Source organism: Drosophila sechellia, unplaced genomic scaffold (assembly GCF_004382195.2).
Source record: "Drosophila sechellia strain sech25 unplaced genomic scaffold, ASM438219v1 U_284, whole genome shotgun sequence".
Taxonomy (NCBI): Eukaryota; Metazoa; Arthropoda; class Insecta; order Diptera; family Drosophilidae; genus Drosophila; species Drosophila sechellia.
In genome coordinates, this window is record NW_022611228.1 from 32,501 (window position 1) to 58,071 (window position 25,571).

At 40.0% G+C, this 25,571-nt stretch overlaps 4 non-coding genes across 4 annotated transcripts in view; all 4 read right to left on the minus strand.

The window, feature by feature from the left end:
- LOC116803086 overlaps window positions 1-222 on the minus strand; it is a 1,995-nt gene extending 1,773 nt beyond the window's left edge. Inside the window, exon 1 of the ribosomal RNA XR_004363371.1 lies at window positions 1-222. This exon is cut by the window's left edge and continues 1,773 nt beyond it. This is a non-coding gene — a ribosomal RNA (small subunit ribosomal RNA).
- A 9,310-nt stretch (window positions 223-9,532) lies between these two features.
- LOC116803082 lies at window positions 9,533-13,494 on the minus strand. The gene has a single exon (XR_004363367.1). It is a non-coding gene; the product is annotated as a large subunit ribosomal RNA (ribosomal RNA).
- Window positions 13,495-13,888: 394 nt separating this feature from the next.
- On the minus strand, window positions 13,889-14,067 carry LOC116803084. Its single transcript, XR_004363369.1, has one exon. It is a non-coding gene; the product is annotated as a 5.8S ribosomal RNA (ribosomal RNA).
- Window positions 14,068-14,754: 687 nt separating this feature from the next.
- LOC116803080 lies at window positions 14,755-16,750 on the minus strand. The gene has a single exon (XR_004363365.1). It is a non-coding gene; the product is annotated as a small subunit ribosomal RNA (ribosomal RNA).
- Window positions 16,751-25,571: the final 8,821 nt, after the last annotated feature.

The window sequence follows — 25,571 nt, forward strand, 5'->3', positions numbered from 1 at the left end:
GGTTTTAGCCTAATAAAAGCACATGTCCCATAAGGTTCATGTTTTAATTGCATGTATTAGCTCTAGAATTACCACAGTTATCCAAGTAACTGTTAACGATCTAAGGAACCATAACTGATATAATGAGCCTTTTGCGGTTTCACTTTTAATTCGTGTGTACTTAGACATGCATGGCTTAATCTTTGAGACAAGCATATAACTACTGGCAGGATCAACCAGAATAATGTTTTTCCTTCATATTCCATTCATATTTTTTGAATCGAAATAAGCAATATAATAGATATATAGATTTTTCACTTTATATAATTCCATGATTTTTATTATATTGAATAAAATTCAATATTTCGCCTTTGGGTAAAATTTTAAATATATAAATATAAGTAAAAAATCTATTCGATTACGGCCATTTTTATATAGCATTCGTAATCCATATTTTCATTTTTAATTTATACTTGTTTTACCAATATAACAAGAATTTCATATAATTATTGTAATATATATGTTTCTATAATTTTATCTTTTTATATATACATATTTCATTATAAAATATCATTTTATTTCCAACATACATAATTATTGTATCCACACATGTACAATTTTTGTTTAACCAATATAAATATTAAGTTAAATCATTTGCATTTTGAAGATAAATTTAAAATTTATCTCTTTTCATATATCTCTCTGGTAATATATAACATAAAACCAAGCGCATATGATAATATTTCCACATTTAATATATAATTTTATATTTCTTTCATAAGAATCCATATTTGTATTATACCGTAACGATATAATAATCCAACTATACGGCAGGTAATAAATTAATATTTGCCTGCCTCCAAAAATTAACGATAATATATGGAAACGATTTGTTATTCTATATATAATAGAAACTTGACTTTTGTTTCAACGATATTATCTAAAAAGCGTATATTCCTATTATCCGCGGAGCCAAGTCCCGTGTTCTATAGAACTGAGAAACAAATTTGTACGGATAATAATATACTTTATTTTATGTAACCAATATAAACATAATCCGAAATAAATATTTCGAATAATGCGGGAGGTCGGCAACCACTGCCTACCTATAGTAGTTTTTGAACCCGCTGTCCTCAAAGCGGGTATTTTCAATTCCGTTTGCCACCCAACATACGGTCTATTCTCTTATATATTAAGAGATTATAGGAACATTTCATTTTTTTTCCATTATTCATATATAATATGATTATTTTTTTTTTTATACATATAATAAATATTAATTTTTATATGTTTATTATTTAATTTACTCATATAATTGCCAAATTCATATGAATACATAAGTTTTGAACAATATGAGAGGTCGGCAACCACTGCCTACCTATAGTAGTTTTTGAACCCTCTGTCGTAATTCCGGTCGTTTACACTACTATACCCTCTCACTATAATGGCTTTTCTCTATAATACTAAGAGAATATGGGAATATCTCAGCATTTTTTCCCATATACATATAATAATTAACCATTTTCATATGTATATTATTTAATTTAATCATATAATTGCCAAAATCATATGAATACATAAGTTTTGAACAATATGAGAGGTCGGCAACCACTGCCTACCTATAGTAGTTTTTGAACCCTCTGTCGTAATTCCGGTCGTTTACACTACTATACCCTCTCACTATAATGGATTTTCTCTATAATACTAAGAGAATGTGGGAATATTTCAGCATTTTTTCCCTTATACATATAATAATTAATCATTTTCATATGTATATTATTTAATTTACTCATACAATTGCCAAAATCATATGAATACATAAGTTTTGAACAATATGAGAGGTCGGCAACCACTGCCTACCTATAGTAGTTTTTGAACCCTCTGTCGTAATTCCGGTCGTTTACACTACTATACCCTCTCACTTAAATGGCTTTTCTCTATAATACTAAGAGAATATGGGAATATCTCAGCATTTTTTCCCATATACATATAATAATTAACCATTTTCATATGTATATTATTTAATTTAATCATATAATTGCCAAAATCATATGAATACATAAGTTTTGAACAATATGAGAGGTCGGCAACCACTGCCTACCTATAGTAGTTTTTGAACCCTCTGTCGTAATTCCGGTCGTTTACACTACTATACCCTCTCACTATAATGGATTTTCTCTATAATACTAAGAGAATGTGGGAATATTTCAGCATTTTTTCCCTTATACATATAATAATTAATCATTTTCATATGTATATTATTTAATTTACTCATACAATTGCCAAAATCATATGAATACATAAGTTTTGAACAATATGAGAGGTCGGCAACCACTGCCTACCTATAGTAGTTTTTGAACCCTCTGTCGTAATTCCGGTGGTTTACACTACTATACCCTCTCACTTAAATGGCTTTTCTCTATAATACTAAGAGAATATGGGAATATCTCTGCATTTTTTCCCATATACATATAATAATTAATCATTTTCGTATGTATATTATTTAATTTACTCATACAATTGCCAAAATCATATGAATACATAAGTTTTGAACAATATGAGAGGTCGGCAACCACTGCCTACCTATAGTAGTTTTTGAACCCTCTGTCGTAATTCCGGTCGTTTACACTACTATACCCTCTCACTTAAATGGCTTTTCTCTATAATACTAAGAGAATATGGGAATATCTCTGCATTTTTTCCCATATACATATAATAATTAACCATTTTCATATGTATATTATTTAATTTAATCATATAATTGCCAAAATCATATGAATACATAAGTTTTGAACAATATGAGAGGTCGGCAACCACTGCCTACCTATAGTAGTTTTTGAACCCTCTGTCGTAATTCCGGTCGTTTACACTACTATACCCTCTCACTATAATGGATTTTCTCTATAATACTAAGAGAATGTGGGAATATTTCAGCATTTTTTCCCTTATACATATAATAATTAATCATTTTCATATGTATATTATTTAATTTACTCATACAATTGCCAAAATCATATGAATACATAAGTTTTGAACAATATGAGAGGTCGGCAACCACTGCCTACCTATAGTAGTTTTTGAACCCTCTGTCGTAATTCCGGTCGTTTACACTACTATACCCTCTCACTTAAATGGCTTTTCTCTATAATACTAAGAGAATATGGGAATATCTTAGCATTTTTTCCCATATACATATAATAATTAACCATTTTCATATGTATATTTTTTAATTTACTCATATAATTGCCAAAATCATATAAATACATAAGTTTGAACAATATCAGAGGTCGGCAACGGTCTTTCCTCTATAATACTAAGATAATATGGGAATATTTCATCATTTTTTCCCTTATACATATAATAATTAATCATTTTCATATGTATATTATTTAATTTACTCGTATAATTGTCAAAATCCTATGAACACATAAGAGAATACAATATGAGAGGTCGGCGCAACCATAATATAGTAGTTGATGACGAGGTGTTTGGCAACTTGACACAATCCATTAAAGTCTTTATATTAATTATATGAAAGGGACAATATCATATGCGTCACTAAATTGATGACGAGGTGTTTGGCAACTTGATACAATTCTTTAAAGTCTTTATATCAAAAATTATATGATAGGGACAATATCATATGCGTCACTAAATTGATGACGAGGTGTTTGGCAACTTGACACAATTCATTAGAGTCTGTATATTAATTATATGATAGGGACAATATCATATGCGTCACTAAATTGATGACGAGGTGTTTGGCAACTTGATACAATTCTTTAAAGTCTTTATATCAAAAATTATATAATAAGGACAATATCATATGCGTCACTAAATTGATGACGAGGTGTTTGGCAACTTGACACAATCCATTAAAGTCTTTATATTAATTATATGATAGGGACAATATCATATGCGTCACTAAATTGATGACGAGGTGTTTGGCAACTTGATACAATTCTTTAAAGTCTATATATCAAAAATTATATGATAGGGACAATATCATATGCGTCACTAAATTGATGACGAGGTGTTTGGCAACTTGACACAATTCATTAAAGTCTGTATATTAATTATATGATAGGGACAATATCATATGCGTCACTAAATTGATGACGAGGTGTTTGGCAACTTGATACAATTCTTTAAAGTCTTTATATCAAAAATTATATGATAAGGACAATATCATATGCGTCACTAAATTGATGACGAGGTGTTTGGCAACTTGACACAATCCATTAAAGTCTTTATATTAATTATATGATAGGGACAATATCATATGCGTCACTAAATTGATGACGAGGTGTTTGGCAACTTGATACAATTCTTTAAAGTCTTTATATCAAAAATTATATGATAAGGACAATATCATATGCGTCACTAAATTGATGACGAGGTGTTTGGCAACTTGACACAATTCATTAAAGTCTTTATATTAATTATATGATAGGGACAATATCATATGCGTCACTAAATTGATGACGAGGTGTTTGGCAACTTGACACAATCCATTAAAGTCTTTATATTAATTATATGATAGGGACAATATCATATGCGTCACTAAATTGATCCGCGATCGAACACTCGACGAGTGCAGACGTGCCTGCGGATCGACAGCAAATTGTTAGCAAATTGTTAGCAAATTGTTCACAGTTGTAAGTCCCGTTACTTGTGCCCAGCCACTTCGCGTCGCGTGATCTTGTCGCGCGTTTTGATTGGCCCAGCCAACGTACCTAACGGTAGTTCGCACTAACACCATCGCACACCCGAGTGTGCGTGTTATCAGCGCAAAAAACCCAGTGCTCGAAGCAGCGGTATAATTGCAAAGCAGCAGCCACGTGCTGCCTGGCTCACCGGCTTACGGTGCCCAGCTTCCCCCCCCCCCCCCCTCCTCACTCCTTATCAACTTTGGAGAAGATGGACTGGCAGGCCCCCCCGCGCACCCACAAGCTTGGAACAACACCACGCAAAAAGGCTCTGAGAACACGCAAGAGCAGCTCCAGCAGCGAGGGAAGCACCTCGCATACAGAGCCGGGCGAGATAAAGCGAAAACCGGCAAAGAAAGCACAGGGAGAGGAGCTGGAAGATAAGCCAAGCACTAGCGCAGCTCTGCGCAAGAAGCTCGCCAACAACGCCTTCGCTTTACTCTCGACCGAAGAAGACGAGTACGACCAAGAGAGCTCTGATGACGAACCCGGACCTAAAGACGATTCCAAGCCCAAGACCCCCGAGAAACCAAAGCCCACCCCGAAGACCATCAAGCCACCTCCGATTTTTATCCCCGATGTGACCAACATCTCGGCACTCGTCAAGATGATCACGACTCTTGTAGGCCCGAAGAACAATTTTACCTACAAGACCGTGAATGGCAACAACGTACGTGTCATGATGCCGGACAAAGAGTCCTATACAGCTCTGCGTCTCCAACTTGTGGCCCAAAACAAGAGGCATCGGACTTTCCAGCCGAAAGATGAACGTGCATACAAGGTTGTCATCAAAGGACTCCACCACTCCACCGATCGTGAGGAAATCATTGAAGACCTTCGCAGACAAGGGCACGCTGTTAGAGATCTGCACAATCCCATTGGCAGAAGAACTAAAGAACCGCTGGGAATATTCTTCGCCAACCTGGAGCCTTCCAGCAACAACAAAGACGTCTACCAAGTCAAGCGGATCTGCAGGTCGGTAGTAACCATTGAACCGCCGCAGAAGTTCAACGACGTGCCTCAATGCTTCAGGTGCCAAGGATTCGGTCATACACAGCGTTACTGCTTCCTGGAATACCGATGTGTAAAGTGTGGAGGCCCTCACGAATCGAGGGCATGTGAGAAGAGGGAGGACGACAAAGCGTGCTGCTTCCACTGCCAGGCGGACCATCCTGCGTCTTTCAAGGGATGCCCTGCATACAAAAGGGCCAAAGCACTCGCTGCTCCGAAAACAAGGCCCGTCGCTAATGCTAACAAGGCGCCGCCCGTGGCATCACCAAACGTCACCTCTGGCAGGAGCTACCGAGACGCCCTCAACGGAGTGCACGCAGCACCGCAGAATCCCACAACCCCAGTCCAAACCCAAACAGAAACCCCACACTCCGGTCAGATAGAAGCGATGTTCGCTCGCATGGAAGGAATGATGGAAAGGATGATGGAGCGCATGTTCACCCAGATGACACAGCTGGTGGCCACCATTCTCAACAGCAAGTCATGCAACTAAAGCTCCACCTAGTCGTCTGGAATGCGAACGGCCTGCAGAACAGCAAGGCCATAGTCGAGCACCATCTGAAGACCCACCAGATCGATATCCTACTCGTAGCCGAAACCCACTTCTCCCCCAGATCCCACTTTAATATCAGCGGATATGACCTCATCCATGCAGACCATCCTTCTGGCAGAGCACGCGGTGGAGCAGCCATCCTCATCAGGAGCGGTATTCAATACCTAGAGCTGCCCGCGTTTCAGCAAGACTGGGCACAATGTCCTGTCATCAGGATTGTCAGCCCGCAAGGAGATTTAGACATTGGAGCGGTCTACTTTCCCCCCAGATACCGCATAACAGCATCTCACCTCAGTGAGTTCTTCGAGCATTTTGGGCCCCGCTTCATAGCAGCTGGAGATTATAACGCCAAACATTCTTGGTGGGGATCGCGCGCCAACAACCCCAAAGGGAAAACTCTGTTTGGGTACCTGCAACGCCACCGACTGGACTGCCACTCCACTGGCGAGCCCACTCACTGGCCAACGAATCCCCTCAAGACTCCAGACCTACTGGACTTTGCTGTGTCGAAAGGCATAGGGCATGCGAAGATCAGCTGCACAACAAATGCTGATCTCCTGTCAGACCACTGTGCAATAAACGTGCTAATCAACACGCCAGTCCTCAGGAAAACCCCGCTCAGAAGGCTCACTGGAAAATATACCGACGCCGCCAAGTTCGCGTCCTGGATGCTCTCCACCGTCAATCCGAACCCCATCCTCAACACACCCAGGAACATTGATGAAGCTATCGGGAATCTCACCAGGCAGATGCAAAACGCTGCGGAATTCGCAAGCCCACCGCCACCAAAGACTGCGAGAACACCTAGCAGGGACCTCCACCTCTGGTCCCCGGAAATTGCGGCACTCGTGACTGAGAAGAGGCGTCTCAGGAGAGTTTGGTTCTTGACGCGCAATCCAAGAGACAAAACAGCGCTCAATCACGCCACAAAGGAGTTGAAGGACAAGATCTCCAGCCTACGCCAGGACTCCTTCCTCAGATTCCTCGAGGAACTCTCTCCCGGGGACCCAGACCACAATCTGTGGAACGTCACCCGCCACATTAAACGACCAGCCAAAAAGGTTTCCGCAGTGCGCAAAGCAGATGGATCCTGGTGCCTTTCGGATGCTGAAAGAGCAGAAGCTTTCGCCGAACACCTTTACAACGCCTTCTCTCCGTTCGACTGCTGCACTGCCGAAGAACATGCTGAAACAGCCCGGTTTCTCAATAGCCCAAGCTCTCCCGGTCCCCCGTTGGAACCAGTCGACCCTGAGGAAGTTGCGCAGGAGATTGCTCTACTGAAGAACAACAAATCTCCAGGCCTGGATCGTATAGATGCGGCGGCCCTAAAAATGCTCCCATCCCGCTGCACACAAATGCTGGCCAGCATTTACAACAGCTGCTTCCGGCTAGGGTACTTCCCGGAAGAGTGGAAAAGAGCAGAGGTTATTGTCCTCCTCAAGCCTGGTAAGCCTGAAGCCAATCTCGCCTCCTATCGTCCGATTAGTTTGCTGGCAATCCTCTCCAAAATACTCGAAAGAGTATTTTTGCGCAGAGTATTGCCAGTACTGGATGAGGCTGGTTTGATCCCCGATCACCAGTTTGGCTTCAGGCGCTCCCACGGAACACCAGAGCAATGCCACCGGCTAGTCGAACGGATCCTCGAGGCATTCGAGCAAAAGAAATACTGCTGCGCTGTAATGCTCGACGTGAAGCAGGCATTCGACAGAGTTTGGCATCCTGGACTCCTCCATAAACTCAAATCCTACCTCCCAAGCCCCCATTTTACCCTCCTCAAATCCTACACTGAGGGAAGAGCATTCCAAGTCAGATGCGGAAGTGCAATAAGCCTACCCAGACTGATCAGAGCTGGAGTTCCGCAAGGCAGTGTGCTCGGACCAATACTGTACACCCTTTACACCGCAGACCTTCCCATAATCCCCTCCAGGAACCTAACTATAGCGACTTATGCAGATGACACGGCTTTCCTCGCCTCCTCATCCGACCCACGAGAAGCCTCCGAAACAATCCAAAGGCAAATGGACGCGCTACATCCCTGGCTCAGCAGGTGGAACATCGTAGTGAACGCGGAAAAATCTACCCAAACAACATTTGCACTAAGGAGAGGAGACTGCCCACCGGTCACGCTAAACGGAGTCATCATTCCCAACGCACCCGCACCCAAGTACCTAGGACTTACCCTGGACCGCAGGCTCACTTGGCGTCCCCACATCGTCAGCAAACGCATACAGGCCGATGCGCGTCTGAGGCAGATGCATTGGCTTATTGGGAGAGGGTCCAAGCTAAGGCAGAACCACAAAATCCTGGTGTACAAGGCAATTCTCAAGCCCATCTGGACCTACGGGATACAGCTATGGGGCACGGCAAGCCACACGAATCGCCTGCGTATACAGCGGTTCCAGAATAGGTGCTTGAGAATTGCCTGTAATGCGCATCCCTACCACGAGAATGTCGCCATACATAGGGAACTTGGAATCCCACAAGTCGCTGATGAAATCTCCAGGCTCAGCGAGAGATACCTGAAAAGGCTCGAAAACCACCCTAACCACCTCGCCACCAACCTGTTAGACAATAGCCAAACAAGCAGACGTCTCATGAGGAGACACCCTCTCGATCTTCCACAACAATAGACAACACATATAAAACCCGCCACAAATACATGTACAATAGTATCCCTTAAGCTAATGTTCCCCCGCAAAACCATTTAATTATTGTCCACTAGGACAGATTTTAAATAAATAAACGCACGCTAAAGAAAAAAAAAAAAAAAAAAAAACTAAATTGATGACGAGGTGTTTGGCAACTTGATTCAATTCTTTAAAGTCTTTATATCAAAAATTATATGATAAGGACAATATCATATGCGTCACTAAATTGATGACGAGGTGTTTGGCAACTTGACACAATTCATTAAAGTCTGTATATTAATTATATGATAGGGACAATATCATATGCGTCACTAAATTGATGACGAGGTGTTTGGCAACTTGATACAATTCTTTAAAGTCTTTATATCAAAAATTATATGATAGGGACAATATCATATGCGTCACTAAATTGATGACGAGGTGTTTGGCAACTTGACACAATTCATTAAAGTCTTTATATTAATTATATGATAGGGACAATATCATATGCGTCACTAAATTGATGACGAGGTGTTTGGCAACTTGACACAATCCATTAAAGTCTTTATATTAATTATATGATAGGGACAATATCATATGCGTCACTAAATTGATGACGAGGTGTTTGGCTACAGGAAAAAATCATTTATTTATCGAATCATCAAGCAAAGGATAAGCTTCAGTGGATCGCAGTATGGCAGCTGCTCAACCACTTACAACACCTTGCCTGTTACAAAAGTCGTTTACAATTGATTCTAGGCTTTGTCATTGTATTAAATAATGCTTTTATATGTAACTAGCGCGGCATCAGGTGATCGAAGATCCTCCTAATTTACTATGTTACAAATTACATTGGCATCACATCCATTGTCGTTTATAAAATAAATTATAAACTTTAAATGGTTTAGAAGCCATACAATGCAAATTGCCCCTTATTTATCATTGCAGTCCAGCACGGATACGACCTTAGAGGCGTTCAGGCATAATCCAACGGACGTAGCGTCATACCACTGTTCGCTCGAACAAGTATTGTGCCATTGGTCCGTACCTGCGGTTCCTCTCGTACTACGCAGGAATGCTGTCGCAACAACGTTTTGTCATTAGTAGGGTAAAACTAACCTGTCTCACGACGGTCTAAACCCAGCTCACGTTCCCTTGCATGGGTGAACAATCCAACGCTTGGTGAATTTTGCTTCACAATGATAGGAAGAGCCGACATCGAAGGATCAAAAAGCGACGTCGCTATGAACGCTTGGCCGCCACAAGCCAGTTATCCCTATGGTAACTTTTCTGACACCTCTTGTTAAAAACTCTTTAAACCAAAAGGATCGATAGGCCGAGCTTTTGCTGTCCCTGTGTGTACTGAACACCGAGATCAAGTCAGCATTTGCCCTTTTGCTCTATGTGTGGTTTCTGTCCGCACTGAGCTGGCCTTGGGACACCTCCGTTATTATTTGAGAGATGTACCGCCCCAGTCAAACTCCCTACCTGGCAATGTCCTTGAATTGGATCATACCTGAGTAATTGGAGTTATACCAAATTTTCAAATCAAAAATACATAAATGCATCGTTTTATTAAAGAATTTGTTTGCGATTATATAACAAACTCGTGATACTTTGATCAAGAAGCTTGCATCAAAACCCAATACCATAAGATATAATAAATATATCCGTATAATGGCTAGGAAATGATACACGTTCCATTTAATCAAGTAAGTAAGGAAACAATAAGAGTAGTGGTATTTCATTGACGATACCAAACCGAGGTCTAATATCTCCCACTTATTCTACACCTCTTATGTCTCCTTACACTGCCAGATTAGAGTCAAGCTCAAAAGGGTCTTCTTTCCCCGCTAATTATTCCAAGCCCGTTCCCTTGGCTGTGGTTTCGCTAGATAGTAGATAGGGACAGTAGGAATCTCGTTAATCCATTCATGCGCGTCACTAATTAGATGACGAGGCATTTGGCTACCTTAAGAGAGTCATAGTTACTCCCGCCGTTGACCCGCGCTTACTTGAATTTCTTCACTTTGACATTCAGAGCACTGGGCAGAAATCACATTGTGTCAACACCCGCTAGGGCCATCACAATGCTTTGTTTTAATTAGACAGTCGGATTCCCCAAGTCCGTGCCAGTTCTGAATTGATTGTTAATTGATAATCGTTATAATTGATAAGAACTAATTGGTTTAACCCAAATAGTATTCTTAAAAATTTTAGCAAGAAAGTTCCACAATTGGCTACGTAACTAAACTATCCGGGGAACAAGTAACTAACATAAATGCTAGAAACTCTATTTACCCAGAACGAGCACATAAACCATGTTATTGTTTCCCAATCAAGCCCGACTATCTCAATCTTCAGAGCCAATCCTTATCCCGAAGTTACGGATCTAATTTGCCGACTTCCCTTACCTACATTATTCTATCGACTAGAGACTCTTCACCTTGGAGACCAGCTGCGGATATTGGTACGGCCTGTTGAGAAGTTTGCGTGTCCCCACCATAAATTTTCAAGGTCCGAGGAGAAAATATCGACACAACAGTATATGTCATGCTCTTCTAGCCCATCTACCATATCTCTCTGCGAAAGACTTCCATGGTAGTACGGCTATAAAACAGAAAAGAAAACTCTTCCGATATCTCTCGACGGCTTCTTTATGGTCGTTCCTGTTGCCAGGATGAGCACGAGGCCCATATTTAATAACAAACGGATACTCAACAGGTTACGGAATTGGAACCGTATTCCCTTTCGTTCAAAATTATTCAAGTGTATTATATTCGCTTTGTTTATATAGTTAGGCATTTTTGTTTTACTTGAAAATTTTCGGCTTTCGCCTTGAACTTAGGACCGACTAACTCGTGATCAACCACTGTTCACACGAAACCCTTCTCCACTTCAGTCCTCCAAGGTCTCATTCGATTATTTGCTACTACCACCAAGATCTGTACCAATGGCAGCTCCATGCAGGCTTACGCCAAACACTTCTACGCATACCATTGTACCTTCCTACTCACTAAAGTTTCAAAATTTATATCACAAGTAATATAAATCATCTACTTTAGCGGTAATGTATAGGTATACAACTTAAGCGCCATCCATTTTAAGGGCTAGTTGCTTCGGCAGGTGAGTTGTTACACACTCCTTAGCGGATTTCGACTTCCATGATCACCGTCCTGCTGTTTTAAGCAACCAACGCCTTTCATGGTATCTGCATGAGTTGTTAATTTGGGCACCGTAACATTACGTTTGGTTCATCCCACAGCGCCAGTTCTGCTTACCAAAAGTGGCCCACTGGGCACATTATATCATAACCTTGAACTTCATATCAAGAAAGTTAAGGTTCTTACCCATTTAAAGTTTGAGAATAGGTTAAGATCGTTTCGACCCTAAGGCCTCTAATCATTCGCTTTACCAGATAAGATTATTTTATATAATATTAAAATGCACCAGCTATCCTGAGGGAAACTTCGGAAGGAACCAGCTACTAGATGGTTCGATTGGTCTTTCGCCCCTATACTCAATTCTGACAATCGATTTGCACGTCAGAACTGTTTCGGTCTTCCATCAGGGTTTCCCCTGACTTCAACCTGATCAAGTATAGTTCACCATCTTTCGGGTCACAGCATATATGCTCAAGGTACGTTCCAGTTAGAGGCATAAATAATATAAATATACATTATACATAACTATATAGAACGCCCCGGGATTGTGTTAATTAGCTATAAATAGCTAAAAAACTAATCCCATTATTAGTCAAGTTAATTACGCTATTAGGTTTACATCCCAATAACTTGCACATATGTTAGACTCCTTGGTCCGTGTTTCAAGACGGGTCCCGAAGGTATCCTGAATCTTTCGCATTGTTAATCATACAAGAGCATATAATAAACACAAAAATCAATGATAATTATGCCATTATATAATTCCGAAAAATTAACGCTCTGTAATAATATAAATCTATCAGCACTTTATCAAATTAATAACATTTATTCTGTGTTAAAATGCAAGCAATTTAATTGGAATAAACTATAAGTTATATTTTATGATAAATTTGGGATATGCTAATAGATTACAATGTCCTTATATGGAAAAAATGCACATTATTCTTAATAATATTATTTAAATATTACAATTTTAATGATGAATTTTCCATAACGGATATTCAGGTTCATCGGGCTTAACCTCTAAGCAGTTTCACGTACTGTTTAACTCTCTATTCAGAGTTCTTTTCAACTTTCCCTCACGGTACTTGTTTACTATCGGTCTCATGGTTATATTTAGTTTTAGATGGAGTTTACCACCCACTTAGTGCTGCACTATCAAGCAACACGACTCTTTGGAAACATCATCTAGCAATCATTAACGTTATACGGGCCTGGCACCCTCTATGGGTAAATGGCCTCATTTAAGAAGGACTTAAATCATTAATTTCTCATACTAGAATATTGACGCTCCATACACTGCATCTCACATTTGCCATATAGACAAAGTGACTTAGTGCTGAACTGTTTTCTTTTCGCTCGCCGCTACTAAGAAAATCCTTGTTAGTTTCTTTTCCTCCCCTAATTAATATGCTTAAATTCAGGGGGTAGTCCCATATGAGTTGAGGTTGTATATATAACTATATTTTGCCATAAATTCTTTATATATAAATGATAAAACAATCAATTAAATTCGTTATAAATAGTTCCAATAGTTCTTGTAAGCAAAGTCATTTTTATCCATTTAACGAACCAACGAAGAATAATAACAAAACCAAGATTTTTCTTTTTCCGAATCATTAATAAGAGACAATTCTAGATGAAAAATATTTCAATTTTTTATGCTAGACATTTCTCAGTATTATTTGATTGAAAAAGAAAATATTTCTCTTCGTTTTTCACATTCAAATGTGAGATAATGTTTTTCATTTCTTTTTTAATATTATGAATAAAATCATTATTTAATCCAATAATATACCATATGCTTATAAAAAATTTATAAACAACTTAATTAGCATAGTCTTACAACCCTCAACCATATGTAGTCCAAGCAGCACTATAAAATTAATTAAAGTACATAACAGCATGGACTGCGATATGCGTTCAAAATGTCGATGTTCATGTGTCCTGCAGTTCACACGATGACGCACAGTTTGCTGCGTTCTTCATCGACCCATGAGCCGAGTGATCCACCGCTTAGAGTTTTATAATTCAATTTTATATAATGTCAATATTGTTTTTATTGAAAGAAATTAAAAATACACCATTTTACTGGCATATATCAATTCCTTCAATAAATTTATTTTTATACCTAAAATAAATGTTGCGAAATGTCTTAGTTTCATATAAGCATTATGTATCATAATAATCTGGTTATGGTTTGCTATTTTGGGTGACACATACTGCAAAATTTATATAAAACATTAACCTGATGGATGACAGGTACAAACATTGTATATTTTAGGTTGTTGCATTAGCCAACGTATGCTCATAACATAGATGAACAATACATATTCGCAACGCGTGTATATTATGGTCCATATACACACACACTTATTTTGATTACCACACATTCAAAATTATTTTTATTTTAATTCGACTTCTACTTTCGAATTTAGTTTAGTTTCTTCGATTTCCATTTTCGAGAATTTGTTTTTATAGGAAACGCCGTTGTTGTAGTAAGTACTGCCACAAATACGCACAGCAACATTAATAATGTTAAAGTCTTTTTATGAGGTTGCCAAGCCCCACATATAAAATAAAAGCCATCTTCATTTTATTTTGACTTTAACTTTTGATTCCGTGGAATCATTTTGTAATATTTTTATTTTGGTAAATTGTATTTATTTGTATTATAACAAATATTTATTAACGATAAGGATATTATACAATAATGATCCTTCCGCAGGTTCACCTACGGAAACCTTGTTACGACTTTTACTTCCTCTAAATAATCAAGTTCGGTCAACTTTTGCGAAACAACCGTAACACGCAAGGCGTCACAGTGATCACGTCCGGAGACCTCACTAAATAATTCAATCGGTAGTAGCGACGGGCGGTGTGTACAAAGGGCAGGGACGTAATCAATGCGAGTTAATGACTCACACTTACTGGGAATTCCAAGTTCATGTGAACAGTTTCAGTTCACAATCCCAAGCATGAAAGTGGTTCAGCGGTTTACCCGGACCTCTCGGTCTAGGAAATACACGTTGATACTTTCATTGTAGCGCGCGTGCAGCCCAGGACATCTAAGGGCATCACAGACCTGTTATTGCTCAATCTCATTATTGCTAGACGCAATTTGTCCATTTAAGAAGCTAGTGTCCTTATAATGGGACAAACCAACAGGTACGGCTCCACTTACATAAACACATTCAAACACAATAAACATTTTACTGCCACCATGAATGAAGGCTAACATAAGCTTCAGCACCATAATCCTGAAGATATCTATTTAATATATTTGAGTCTCGTTCGTTATCGGAATTAACCAGACAAATCACTCCACGAACTAAGAACGGCCATGCACCACCACCCATAGATTCGAGAAAGAGCTATCAATCTGTCTTACACACTTATGTTCGGACCTGGTAAGTTTTCCCGTGTTGAGTCAAATTAAGCCGCAGGCTCCACTCCTGGTGGTGCCCTTCCGTCAATTCCTTTAAGTTTCAGCTTTGCAACCATACTTCCCCCGGAGCCCAAAAGCTTTGGTTTCCCGGGAAGCGACTGAGAGAGCCATAAAAGTAGCTACACCCAATTGCTAGCTGGCATCGTTTATGGTTAGAACTAGGGCGGTATCTGATCGCCTTCGAACCTCTAACTTTCGTTCTTGATTAATGAAAACATCTTTGGCAAATGCTTTCGCTTAAGTTAGTCTTACGACGGTCCAAGAATTTCACCTCTCGCGTCGTAATACTAATGCCCCCAAACTGCTTCTATTAATCATTACCTCTTGATCTGAAAACCAATGAAAGCAGAACAGAGGTCTTATTTCATTATCCCATGCACAGAATATTCAGGCATTTGAAGCCTGCTTTAAGCACTCTAATTTGTTCAAAGTAATAGTACCGGCCCACAATAACACTCGTTTAAGAGCACTAGTGCAGGTTTTTAAATAGGAGGAACATATGAAAAAATACAAGTATTTAATCACATATAAGAACTCCACCGGTAATACGCTTACATACATAAAGGTATAGTACTAACCACAATTGTAAGTTGTACTACCCGTATGAAGCACAAGTTCAACTACGAACGTTTTAACCGCAACAACTTTAATATACGCTATTGGAGCTGGAATTACCGCGGCTGCTGGCACCAGACTTGCCCTCCAATTGGTCCTTGTTAAAGGATTTAAAGTGTACTCATTCCAATTACAGGGCCTCGGATATGAGTCCTGTATTGTTATTTTTCGTCACTACCTCCCCGAGCTGGGAGTGGGTAATTTACGCGCCTGCTGCCTTCCTTAGATGTGGTAGCCGTTTCTCAGGCTCCCTCTCCGGAATCGAACCCTGATTCCCCGTTACCCGTTGCAACCATGGTAGTCCTAGATACTACCATCAAAAGTTGATAGGGCAGACATTTGAAAGATCTGTCGTCGGTACAAGACCATACGATCTGCATGTTATCTAGAGTTCAACCAATATAACGATCTTGCGATCGCTTGGTTTTAGCCTAATAAAAGCACATGTCCCATAAGGTTCATGTTTTAATTGCATGTATTAGCTCTAGAATTACCACAGTTATCCAAGTAACTGTTAACGATCTAAGGAACCATAACTGATATAATGAGCCTTTTGCGGTTTCACTTTTAATTCGTGTGTACTTAGACATGCATGGCTTAATCTTTGAGACAAGCATATAACTACTGGCAGGATCAACCAGAATAATGTTTTTCCTTCATATTCCATTCATATTTTTTGAATCGAAATAAGCAATATAATAGATATATAGATTTTTCACTTTATATAATTCCATGATTTTTATTATATTGAATAAAATTCAATATTTCGCCTTTGGGTAAAATTTTAAATATATAAATATAAGTAAAAAATCTATTCGATTACGGCCATTTTTATATAGCATTCGTAATCCATATTTTCATTTTTAATTTATACTTGTTTTACCAATATAACAAGAATTTCATATAATTATTGTAATATATATGTTTCTATAATTTTATCTTTTTATATATACATATTTCATTATAAAATATCATTTTATTTCCAACATACATAATTATTGTATCCACACATGTACAATTTTTGTTTAACCAATATAAATATTAAGTTAAATCATTTGCATTTTGAAGATAAATTTAAAATTTATCTCTTTTCATATATCTCTCTGGTAATATATAACATAAAACCAAGCGCATATGATAATATTTCCACATTTAATATATAATTTTATATTTCTTTCATAAGAATCCATATTTGTATTATACCGTAACGATATAATAATCCAACTATACGGCAGGTAATAAATTAATATTTGCCTGCCTCCAAAAATTAACGATAATATATGGAAACGATTTGTTATTCTATATATAATAGAAACTTGACTTTTGTTTCAACGATATTATCTAAAAAGCGTATATTCCTATTATCCGCGGAGCCAAGTCCCGTGTTCTATAGAACTGAGAAACAAATTTGTACGGATAATAATATACTTTATTTTATGTAACCAATATAAACATAATCCGAAATAAATATTTCGAATAATGCGGGAGGTCGGCAACCACTGCCTACCTATAGTAGTTTTTGAACCCGCTGTCCTCAAAGCGGGTATTTTCAATTCCGTTTGCCACCCAACATACGGTCTATTCTCTTATATATTAAGAGATTATAGGAACATTTCATTTTTTTTCCATTATTCATATATAATATGATTATTTTTTTTTTTATACATATAATAAATATTAATTTTTATATGTTTATTATTTAATTTACTCATATAATTGCCAAATTCATATGAATACATAAGTTTTGAACAATATGAGAGGTCGGCAACCACTGCCTACCTATAGTAGTTTTTGAACCCTCTGTCGTAATTCCGGTCGTTTACACTACTATACCCTCTCACTATAATGGCTTTTCTCTATAATACTAAGAGAATATGGGAATATCTCAGCATTTTTTCCCATATACATATAATAATTAACCATTTTCATATGTATATTATTTAATTTAATCATACAATTGCCAAAATCATATGAATACATAAGTTTTGAACAATATGAGAGGTCGGCAACCACTGCCTACCTATAGTAGTTTTTGAACCCTCTGTCGTAATTCCGGTGGTTTACACTACTATACCCTCTCACTTAAATGGCTTTTCTCTATAATACTAAGAGAATATGGGAATATCTCTGCATTTTTTCCCATATACATATAATAATTAATCATTTTCGTATGTATATTATTTAATTTACTCATACAATTGCCAAAATCATATGAATACATAAGTTTTGAACAATATGAGAGGTCGGCAACCACTGCCTACCTATAGTAGTTTTTGAACCCTCTGTCGTAATTCCGGTCGTTTACACTACTATACCCTCTCACTTAAATGGCTTTTCTCTATAATACTAAGAGAATATGGGAATATCTCTGCATTTTTTCCCATATACATATAATAATTAACCATTTTCATATGTATATTATTTAATTTAATCATATAATTGCCAAAATCATATGAATACATAAGTTTTGAACAATATGAGAGGTCGGCAACCACTGCCTACCTATAGTAGTTTTTGAACCCTCTGTCGTAATTCCGGTCGTTTACACTACTATACCCTCTCACTATAATGGATTTTCTCTATAATACTAAGAGAATGTGGGAATATTTCAGCATTTTTTCCCTTATACATATAATAATTAATCATTTTCATATGTATATTATTTAATTTACTCATATAATTGCCAAATTCATATGAATACATAAGTTTTGAACAATATGAGAGGTCGGCAACCACTGCCTACCTATAGTAGTTTTTGAACCCTCTGTCGTAATTCCGGTCGTTTACACTACTATACCCTCTCACTATAATGGATTTTCTCTATAATACTAAGAGAATGTGGGAATATTTCAGCATTTTTTCCCTTATACATATAATAATTAATCATTTTCATATGTATATTATTTAATTTACTCATACAATTGCCAAAATCATATGAATACATAAGTTTTGAACAATATGAGAGGTCGGCAACCACTGCCTACCTATAGTAGTTTTTGAACCCTCTGTCGTAATTCCGGTCGTTTACACTACTATACCCTCTCACTTAAATGGCTTTTCTCTATAATACTAAGAGAATATGGGAATATCTTAGCATTTTTTCCCATATACATATAATAATTAACCATTTTCATATGTATATTTTTTAATTTACTCATATAATTGCCAAAATCATATAAATACATAAGTTTGAACAATATCAGAGGTCGGCAACGGTCTTTCCTCTATAATACTAAGATAATATGGGAATATTTCATCATTTTTTCCCTTATACATATAATAATTAATCATTTTCATATGTATATTATTTAATTTACTCGTATAATTGTCAAAATCCTATGAACACATAAGAGAATACAATATGAGAGGTCGGCGCAACCATAATATAGTAGTTGATGACGAGGTGTTTGGCAACTTGACACAATCCATTAAAGTCTTTATATTAATTATATGAAAGGGACAATATCATATGCGTCACTAAATTGATGACGAGGTGTTTGGCAACTTGATACAATTCTTTAAAGTCTTTATATCAAAAATTATATGATAGGGACAATATCATATGCGTCACTAAATTGATGACGAGGTGTTTGGCAACTTGACACAATTCATTAGAGTCTGTATATTAATTATATGATAGGGACAATATCATATGCGTCACTAAATTGATGACGAGGTGTTTGGCAACTTGATACAATTCTTTAAAGTCTTTATATCAAAAATTATATAATAAGGACAATATCATATGCGTCACTAAATTGATGACGAGGTGTTTGGCAACTTGACACAATCCATTAAAGTCTTTATATTAATTATATGATAGGGACAATATCATATGCGTCACTAAATTGATGACGAGGTGTTTGGCAACTTGATACAATTCTTTAAAGTCTATATATCAAAAATTATATGATAGGGACAATATCATATGCGTCACTAAATTGATGACGAGGTGTTTGGCAACTTGACACAATTCATTAAAGTCTGTATATTAATTATATGATAGGGACAATATCATATGCGTCACTAAATTGATGACGAGGTGTTTGGCAACTTGATACAATTCTTTAAAGTCTTTATATCAAAAATTATATGATAAGGACAATATCATATGCGTCACTAAATTGATGACGAGGTGTTTGGCAACTTGACACAATCCATTAAAGTCTTTATATTAATTATATGATAGGGACAATATCATATGCGTCACTAAATTGATGACGAGGTGTTTGGCAACTTGATACAATTCTTTAAAGTCTTTATATCAAAAATTATATGATAAGGACAATATCATATGCGTCACTAAATTGATGACGAGGTGTTTGGCAACTTGACACAATTCATTAAAGTCTTTATATTAATTATATGATAGGGACAATATCATATGCGTCACTAAATTGATGACGAGGTGTTTGGCAACTTGACACAATCCATTAAAGTCTTTATATTAATTATATGATAGGGACAATATCATATGCGTCACTAAATTGATGACGAGGTGTTTGGCAACTTGATTCAATTCTTTAAAGTCTTTATATCAAAAATTATATGATAAGGACAATATCATATGCGTCACTAAATTGATGACGAGGTGTTTGGCAACTTGACACAATTCATTAAAGTCTGTATATTAATTATATGATAGGGACAATATCATATGCGTCACTAAATTGATCAGAGTCGCGATCGAACACTCGACGAGTGCAGACGTGCCTGCGGATCGACAGCAAATTGTTAGCAAATTGTTAGCAAATTGTTCACAGTTGTAAGTCCCGTTACTTGTGCCCAGCCACTTCGCGTCGCGTGATCTTGTCGCGCGTTTTGATTGGCCCAGCCAACGTACCTAACGGTAGTTCGCACTAACACCATCGCACACCCGAGTGTGCGTGTTATCAGCGCAAAAAACCCAGTGCTCGAAGCAGCGGTATAATTGCAAAGCAGCAGCCACGTGCTGCCTGGCTCACCGGCTTACGGTGCCCAGCTTCCCCCCCCCCCCCCTCCTCACTCCTTATCAACTTTGGAGAAGATGGACTGGCAGGCCCCCCGCGCACCCACAAGCTTGGAACAACACCACGCAAAAAGGCTCTGAGAACACGCAAGAGCAGCTCCAGCAGCGAGGGAAGCACCTCGCATACAGAGCCGGGCGAGATAAAGCGAAAACCGGCAAAGAAAGCACAGGGAGAGGAGCTGGAAGATAAGCCAAGCACTAGCGCAGCTCTGCGCAAGAAGCTCGCCAACAACGCCTTCGCTTTACTCTCGACCGAAGAAGACGAGTACGACCAAGAGAGCTCTGATGACGAACCCGGACCTAAAGACGATTCCAAGCCCAAGACCCCCGAGAAACCAAAGCCCACCCCGAAGACCATCAAGCCACCTCCGATTTTTATCCCCGATGTGACCAACATCTCGGCACTCGTCAAGATGATCACGACTCTTGTAGGCCCGAAGAACAATTTTACCTACAAGACCGTGAATGGCAACAACGTACGTGTCATGATGCCGGACAAAGAGTCCTATACAGCTCTGCGTCTCCAACTTGTGGCCCAAAACAAGAGGCATCGGACTTTCCAGCCGAAAGATGAACGTGCATACAAGGTTGTCATCAAAGGACTCCACCACTCCACCGATCGTGAGGAAATCATTGAAGACCTTCGCAGACAAGGGCACGCTGTTAGAGATCTGCACAATCCCATTGGCAGAAGAACTAAAGAACCGCTGGGAATATTCTTCGCCAACCTGGAGCCTTCCAGCAACAACAAAGACGTCTACCAAGTCAAGCGGATCTGCAGGTCGGTAGTAACCATTGAACCGCCGCAGAAGTTCAACGACGTGCCTCAATGCTTCAGGTGCCAAGGATTCGGTCATACACAGCGTTACTGCTTCCTGGAATACCGATGTGTAAAGTGTGGAGGCCCTCACGAATCGAGGGCATGTGAGAAGAGGGAGGACGACAAAGCGTGCTGCTTCCACTGCCAGGCGGACCATCCTGCGTCTTTCAAGGGATGCCCTGCATACAAAAGGGCCAAAGCACTCGCTGCTCCGAAAACAAGGCCCGTCGCTAATGCTAACAAGGCGCCGCCCGTGGCATCACCAAACGTCACCTCTGGCAGGAGCTACCGAGACGCCCTCAACGGAGTGCACGCAGCACCGCAGAATCCCACAACCCCAGTCCAAACCCAAACAGAAACCCCACACTCCGGTCAGATAGAAGCGATGTTCGCTCGCATGGAAGGAATGATGGAAAGGATGATGGAGCGCATGTTCACCCAGATGACACAGCTGGTGGCCACCATTCTCAACAGCAAGTCATGCAACTAAAGCTCCACCTAGTCGTCTGGAATGCGAACGGCCTGCAGAACAGCAAGGCCATAGTCGAGCACCATCTGAAGACCCACCAGATCGATATCCTACTCGTAGCCGAAACCCACTTCTCCCCCAGATCCCACTTTAATATCAGCGGATATGACCTCATCCATGCAGACCATCCTTCTGGCAGAGCACGCGGTGGAGCAGCCATCCTCATCAGGAGCGGTATTCAATACCTAGAGCTGCCCGCGTTTCAGCAAGACTGGGCACAATGTCCTGTCATCAGGATTGTCAGCCCGCAAGGAGATTTAGACATTGGAGCGGTCTACTTTCCCCCCAGATACCGCATAACAGCATCTCACCTCAGTGAGTTCTTCGAGCATTTTGGGCCCCGCTTCATAGCAGCTGGAGATTATAACGCCAAACATTCTTGGTGGGGATCGCGCGCCAACAACCCCAAAGGGAAAACTCTGTTTGGGTACCTGCAACGCCACCGACTGGACTGCCACTCCACTGGCGAGCCCACTCACTGGCCAACGAATCCCCTCAAGACTCCAGACCTACTGGACTTTGCTGTGTCGAAAGGCATAGGGCATGCGAAGATCAGCTGCACAACAAATGCTGATCTCCTGTCAGACCACTGTGCAATAAACGTGCTAATCAACACGCCAGTCCTCAGGAAAACCCCGCTCAGAAGGCTCACTGGAAAATATACCGACGCCGCCAAGTTCGCGTCCTGGATGCTCTCCACCGTCAATCCGAACCCCATCCTCAACACACCCAGGAACATTGATGAAGCTATCGGGAATCTCACCAGGCAGATGCAAAACGCTGCGGAATTCGCAAGCCCACCGCCACCAAAGACTGCGAGAACACCTAGCAGGGACCTCCACCTCTGGTCCCCGGAAATTGCGGCACTCGTGACTGAGAAGAGGCGTCTCAGGAGAGTTTGGTTCTTGACGCGCAATCCAAGAGACAAAACAGCGCTCAATCACGCCACAAAGGAGTTGAAGGACAAGATCTCCAGCCTACGCCAGGACTCCTTCCTCAGATTCCTCGAGGAACTCTCTCCCGGGGACCCAGACCACAATCTGTGGAACGTCACCCGCCACATTAAACGACCAGCCAAAAAGGTTTCCGCAGTGCGCAAAGCAGATGGATCCTGGTGCCTTTCGGATGCTGAAAGAGCAGAAGCTTTCGCCGAACACCTTTACAACGCCTTCTCTCCGTTCGACTGCTGCACTGCCGAAGAACATGCTGAAACAGCCCGGTTTCTCAATAGCCCAAGCTCTCCCGGTCCCCCGTTGGAACCAGTCGACCCTGAGGAAGTTGCGCAGGAGATTGCTCTACTGAAGAACAACAAATCTCCAGGCCTGGATCGTATAGATGCGGCGGCCCTAAAAATGCTCCCATCCCGCTGCACACAAATGCTGGCCAGCATTTACAACAGCTGCTTCCGGCTAGGGTACTTCCCGGAGGAGTGGAAAAGAGCAGAGGTTATTGTCCTCCTCAAGCCTGGTAAGCCTGAAGCCAATCTCGCCTCCTATCGTCCGATTAGTTTGCTGGCAATCCTCTCCAAAATACTCGAAAGAGTATTTTTGCGCAGAGTATTGCCAGTACTGGATGAGGCTGGTTTGATCCCCGATCACCAGTTTGGCTTCAGGCGCTCCCACGGAACACCAGAGCAATGCCACCGGCTAGTCGAACGGATCCTCGAGGCATTCGAGCAAAAGAAATACTGCTGCGCTGTAATGCTCGACGTGAAGCAGGCATTCGACAGAGTTTGGCATCCTGGACTCCTCCATAAACTCAAATCCTACCTCCCAAGCCCCCATTTTACCCTCCTCAAATCCTACACTGAGGGAAGAGCATTCCAAGTCAGATGCGGAAGTGCAATAAGCCTACCCAGAATGATCAGAGCTGGAGTTCCGCAAGGCAGTGTGCTCGGACCAATACTGTACACCCTTTACACCGCAGACCTTCCCATAATCCCCTCCAGGAACCTAACTATAGCGACTTATGCAGATGACACGGCTTTCCTCGCCTCCTCATCCGACCCACGAGAAGCCTCCGAAACAATCCAAAGGCAAATGGACGCGCTACATCCCTGGCTCAGCAGGTGGAACATCGTAGTGAACGCGGAAAAATCTACCCAAACAACATTTGCACTAAGGAGAGGAGACTGCCCACCGGTCACGCTAAACGGAGTCATCATTCCCAACGCACCCGCACCCAAGTACCTAGGACTTACCCTGGACCGCAGGCTCACTTGGCGTCCCCACATCGTCAGCAAACGCATACAGGCCGATGCGCGTCTGAGGCAGATGCATTGGCTTATTGGGAGAGGGTCCAAGCTAAGGCAGAACCACAAAATCCTGGTGTACAAGGCAATTATCAAGCCCATCTGGACCTACGGGATACAGCTATGGGGCACGGCAAGCCACACGAATCGCCTGCGTATACAGCGGTTCCAGAATAGGTGCTTGAGAATTGCCTGTAATGCGCATCCCTACCACGAGAATGTCGCCATACATAGGGAACTTGGAATCCCACAAGTCGCTGATGAAATCTCCAGGCTCAGCGAGAGATACCTGAAAAGGCTCGAAAACCACCCTAACCACCTCGCCACCAACCTGTTAGACAATAGCCAAACAAGCAGACGTCTCATGAGGAGACACCCTCTCGATCTTCCACAACAATAGACAACACATATAAAACCCGCCACAAATACATGTACAATAGTATCCCTTAAGCTAATGTTCCCCCGCAAAACCATTTAATTATTGTCCACTAGGACAGATTTTAAATAAATAAACGCACGCTAAAAAAAAAAAAAAAAAAAAAAAAAAAAAAAAAAAAAAAAAAAAAAAAATAACTAAATTGATGACGAGGTGTTTGGCAACTTGATACAATTCTTTAAAGTCTTTATATCAAAAATTATATGATAGGGACAATATCATATGCGTCACTAAATTGATGACGAGGTGTTTGGCAACTTGACACAATTCATTAAAGTCTTTATATTAATTATATGATAGGGACAATATCATATGCGTCACTAAATGATGACGAGGTGTTTGGCAACTTGACACAATCCATTAAAGTCTTTATATTAATTATATGATAGGGACAATATCATATGCGTCACTAAATTGATGA